Below are 6,000 nucleotides of genomic sequence, written 5' to 3'. Positions count from 1 at the left end.
AAGCTTCATATACCTTCTTATGCCAATTTCGAGCATTTTCGTCAACCAACTTTGTCATGATAGCTATCAGGTTCTTATTGCTAGATTCTGCCAATCCATTACCTTGTGGAAAGTAATCAGAAGAATGCGAGAGAGTAATCTAATGCTCATAGCAAAACATAGTTAACTCCTCAGAAGAGAAATATGATACGTTATCTGCAACAATCTTTTGGGGAACCCTGAAACGAACTAGGATGTAATCTTTGAGAAAGTTACACACAACCTCTGAGTTTGCCTTTTTAGTGGGAATGGCTTCCACCCACTTGGTAAAGTAGTTAGTTCTTGTCAAAATGTACATGTGACTAGCACTGGAATAAGGGTTTATCAGCCCTATGAAATCAATGCCCCATTGTTTGAAAGGTTCATCTAATATCACAGGCCTTAAAGGCAGGGCTGCTAAATGTGGCTTCCTGGAAAAAAGTTAGCATTTCTCAAACTCCTTAACATTAATATATGCATCCCTAAACATGCCTGGCCAGTAAAAACAATTCCTCAAAATTTTGAAACCAGTGATGGACGATGAGAAGTGCCCCCCACAAGCTTCACCATGGTAAATCTCCAGAAGTTTTTGCTATTGAGGTTTATCTACACACCTTAAGTATGTTCCATCCAAACCTTTCTTGTACAAAACATCCTGCCAAATTACATACTTAGCAGCCTTTAACTTAAGATTCCTTTGTTCTTTTGCTAACAAATGACTTGGGCAGCTGCCATAAGTTAAATAATAAGCCACATTAGAGAACCAAGTATCCTACAATCCAACAAAAAGAGTTAATGGTAATTCTACTTCTGTTTCCATCTCATTTTCTGCTATTAACCTACAGAAGCCTTGTCCTTTGACTGTCTTCATAGGGCGAATATCTAAATCATATTCTTGAATTTTTGTTACCCAAGTTGCTCTTTTATTGAGTCCGACCTCTTGTTGAGTTAAAATGCTTTTCACCGCGGAGTCTAGAACAAAAACCAAAGAGTGAGAATGTAGAATATAATACCGAAACTGTTTCACAGCCTTGACTACAACAAAGGCATGTTTCTCCAAGAGTGAGTACTTAAGCTCATGCTTCTTGAGTGGAATACTCATGAACGCTATAGGTGCTTCGGCCCCAAATTCATCCAACTCTAACAGTATTCTAGACATCGTATGTTCTAATGCATAGTAATACAAAATGAAGTCCTTTGTGAAATCTAGGTTAATGAGAGTAGGCGCATTTGCAACTGAACCCTTGATTCTTTCAAAAGCTTCTTTGGCCTCTTCAGTCCATTTGAAAGGATGTTGTTCACTCAGCAAGCTGATGATGTGTTTTGTAGTTTCTACAAACTTTGGAATGAATCTCCTTAAGAAATTCACTTGACCAAAGAAAGACCTTACTCCAATCCAGTTTGAAGGTAAACTGAGATGTTGAATTGCATTAACTCTCTCAGAATCAATCTTGACTCCTTCCTTTGAAACAATATGTCCTAGCAATTTGCCCTTTGTGACACAGAAAACTGATTTCTTTGGGTTCAAGGAGATTCCATGCTCTCGACAACGCTGCAGAACTGCCCTCAGATCCTTGAGATGATTCTTCCTCTCTTTAGAAAATACCATCAGGTCATCTAGGTAAACAACAATAATTCTATCTCGAAAATCCTTAAAAGAGGAATCCATAGCTCTTTGAAAGGTGGCTCCAGCGTTTATTAAACTGAAAGGCATACGGTTATATGCGAATGTTACCCACAGAGTGATGAATGTCATCTTGTGTTGTTCATGCTCTGCAACACTAATTTGATTGTAACTGTAAAAACCATCTAACATCGATATCATCTCTGACCCAGATACCATCTGTAGAATATGATCCATATTGGGTAAAGCGTAGTTGTCCTTCAGACTTGCCTGATTCAAATTACGAAAATCCACACAAATACGAATCTCCCCATTCTTCTTCCTTATGGGCACAATGTTGGCTACCTAGGTAGAGTGATGAATTGGATATATGATTTTGGCCTTAAGCATTTTATCAACCTCTTTAAAAATTGCATCTGCCATTATGGGGTTGAAATTTCTCAATTTTTGTCTGAAAGGAGAGATGCCTGGCTTCAATGGAATCTGATGCTGAAAATGCTCATCTCTAAACTCCTTTAGATCATCGTAGGACCAAGCGAAAACATCAAATGTATTGTTTCAGTAGTGTACCAAGTATTCATTTTTCCTCCAGAGAACAACACTTGCCAATTGTTACCTCTTTTGGGTTGGACTCATCGCCCAGATTTATTTTCTCGCAACTTCCTTTCCCGTCATCCTTGGGGACTTTCTTGCCTATGAATGCATCAGCTCTGGTGAGAAACCTCTCCAGAGTCACTAGCCCTTTCGGAATTTCATTGCCTTTGAGCTGAATAAAACTATTTGTGGGATCAACATCCGGGTCTGGACTAAACTCCTTGCAGATATTTTCAGAACCTTCAAAATATGATTGGGAGAATGACTGAACACATTCCATAAAATTTTTGATCTGAGCATCTGCATCAAGTACTTGCCAGTGATTTACATTATCAGGGACACTAGGCTTATAAATCATTTCAATCCTATATGAATTATCCTTAAAGTCTGGATGTGGTAACAAAGTGAAGCTGAAATGGCCAACGAATTTTCCCTACTATTTTGATCCCTCAGTATGGCTTCAATCAAGAAAGCATCAAAGAATTCTAACTCATCCCAAACCCTATTTCTATAATGTCTCAATCTGTCATTCTTAACTGTATAGACATTTCTCACCTGTCTGACAATCAACTTTGCATCACCTTTAACTTTAAGCAATTTGATACCTTTACATCTGGCCTCATTTAATTCTAATAATAATGCCTCATACTCTGCAATATTATTAGTATTCTTAAAATCCAACTTGAAAGAAAAAGGAAAAATATTACCATTGGGTGACAACAAAACTACCCCTGCTCTAGAGCTAGAGTTGGCGCAACTTCCATCGAATTCCATCTACCACAACCCACCAAGTTTGGCAACTGCTTCATCAGGTTCCCTTTCGCTAGGTGCAAGGATGAGATAGTTTTCAAACTCGCATTCTTGAAACAAAATCTAGGCTTTAGGGTTATCCGAAGGAAAAATAGTGTACTTATTTTTCGACTCAGGTTCAAGCTTGATTTTATATTTTCCAAGAGGAATAATAGCTTCAGACCAGTCCATCTTGATTTCACCTCCAAGGTCCTTACAAAAAGTACTACTCAAGAGCATCCCATAACTTGCGGGAATGTCAGCAACCAGGATAGTCAATTTTACTCTTTTATCAGGGCATGTTGCTAGCACTGCCTGGACGTCTTTTACCTATCCAATAAGAGGAACCTATTTCCCATCCATCGAAAAGCATCTCCCAAATGTTTTCATGAGAGTTAAACCTAAAGACCTAGCAATGGGTGAAGGAATTATGTTGTCTGATGCCCTTGAATCTATTATGCAATTTCTAAGATTTTGACCATTCAGGAGAAGGGATATGTAGAAAGGTTCAGGTTTCAGAACCTCAACCTCAAGCCCATTTTTAGCATCATGAAAAGCATAGGGATCAACCAAGTTAGCTAATGAGCACGTAACAGATGAAGATTTTTCAGCAGCCATCAAATCACTATTCTCCACACATTCGTGCACCAAGGACTCCGAAGAAGAGTCTCCCTTAACATATTTGACCAGTTTATCTAGCTCTTTTGGGTTCAGTTTCAAATACTCAGTAGTGGAAAGTTGAATAGTAGAAGCTTTACAAAATTCAATGATGTCAAAGGAGGAGGAAGAAGAAGAGCTATTGTTATCTTCATGATTCCTTTGCAAAATCCTAACCTCAAGAGTCTTTGAATGAGCGGAAAAGATATTATTTGGGAGATCTTTACCTTTGAAATTACCTACAGAAGGGTTCACAAAAGGAGAAGAATAGGAAGTTCATTGATTCCTTGTTAGGATCGCACATGCAGGACCTTCAACGGTTGCCAAAATATTACTACCTCTTTCTGAATCCAACTCATATTCAAGGTAGAATGATCCAGAGTCGCCAGGTACCTCTTGAATATTCTCTGCTTCAATGAACTCACCTAGTTCATCCTTTGTTTTTTGCATTTGAACATGTCTTATCATATCAGGACAAGAACCCCCATCGTGATCTGTGGTAAGATGGAATGAACACATGACACCCTTGTCAGGAGGTGCCTTTATTTGCAATCTTTGTGGGGTAGTAGGCAATTGCAACGGTCGTCCATAGTTATACTGATTTGGAATTTTTCTTCTTATATCCTAATAAGGCTGCGGATAGGAATTTCCAGGCTTTGGTATCTACCTCTTCAAAGTAATCATATCATTGACAAGCCATTGAACAATTGGGTCAGTGGAAGAGGTAGATGCCTGAGGTTGACCTTGAGAAGTTTGTACATCTTTTCTCCATTTCCTAGCTATTATTAGATCATCTTCAAGTTGTATAGCTTCATTTTGTGTAGTCTCAAGATCAGTCAGCCTATTTCTTCTAAGGTGAAAACCTACATCAGGAAGCATGGAATTTATGAAGAAACATTGTTGATTATCGGCAGTTGGCCTTTTGGCCTGAGGAATTTTATGGATAATCTTATTATACCTGGCTACATAGTCCCTCATTGGCTCATGAATTTCTTTTTTCATTTGGGTGAGCTGAGCCAGTAACGAATGTTCATCATCAACACTTTTGAACCTTTTCTCAAAAGTGGTTTTCATTGTTTGCCAGTCAGTTATGGATCCTGCTCGCAGATGACTGAACCAATCAGCTTCCCCCTCAGTAAGAGTTTGAGCAAAAATCCTAACAAGCACATCTTCATATTGGACCACCAGAATCCCAGTAGCTACATTAAAAGAATTCAAGTGCTCTTTAACTGAGACTTTTCCATCTCCATTATATTTAGGTAGGACATCCCTTACCCCTTTTGGAAGCAAATTATGAGCTCCGAGAGCAAGAGGTCCAACAATGGCACCCCAAGGTTGGGCCATAATGAACACAAGATAAATGGTTACTAGAGGAGGAGCTTGAACTCCAGTAAGTGTTAGTGCTTGCCAAGGGTTTGAAGAAGAAGGTATAGGAGTAATTCTGACAGGAGAGGAAGGCCTACTTTTAGCGTTTCTTTTGGGAGTAAAGTTTGTGGCAAATGATAACCCTTGCAATTCTTCAAAACAATTATCAATTATTCCCTCCCTCCTCTGTGATCTAGTATAAGGATGAGAATCCAGTATTGTTACCCCTTGGGTTCTCAAATCTTCAACAGCTCCTTTAAACCCAACAATATTACTGTACCTTGGGAATCTATTTTAGGCAAGGCAGGCCTGTGAGTATTGTTTATTATTTTTGAATACAACTATTTCAAACTCAAAGCATGCTAGTCTAGTGAATTTTCTACTTGTTTTGTCATTTTCTCCCCAGTAGAGTCACCAAGAATCTATTAGTGAACAAATTTGTCCTTTCTTAAAATGATCAATTTTAAACTCTGTCGCCTTCTTTTAAGGACAAGTGATCCATTAAACAGTTGGGTAAGTGTTGTATAAACCTCTTCCCTCTGAATTTTCCATAGGTATAGCTCCCTATTTTAGTTATTCAAGGAATAATCTAATTAATTTTATTTGAGCAGTAGCTTTTAACCTGAAAGCATGTAAGGCTGCCTACTTCATTCTTGGATGAGAGGCCAATATTTCACACGTATTTCTAAGAAAAACCATCTTTTCAATCTTTTCAATGCAAAATATGGAAGAAACCAAATCAAAGTTCAGAACACCATTCCCACAATTCCAATAACAAGTGAACAGATAAGAGAAACTGAATCTGTTCTCAAACACAAATCTTTTCTTAAGAACAAACACTCAAAGGAAGGAGCACCAAAAAAATAATATTTTTCTGCAATAGAAAGGTCATTACTGTTATTTGATTAGATAAGCATATGCAAAGATATGTGTCTACACAGATTCAAAACCCA

Source organism: Cryptomeria japonica, chromosome 9 (assembly GCF_030272615.1).
Source record: "Cryptomeria japonica chromosome 9, Sugi_1.0, whole genome shotgun sequence".
In the NCBI taxonomy this organism is placed as follows: domain Eukaryota; kingdom Viridiplantae; phylum Streptophyta; class Pinopsida; order Cupressales; family Cupressaceae; genus Cryptomeria; species Cryptomeria japonica.
This window is presented reverse-complemented; position numbering follows the sequence as displayed.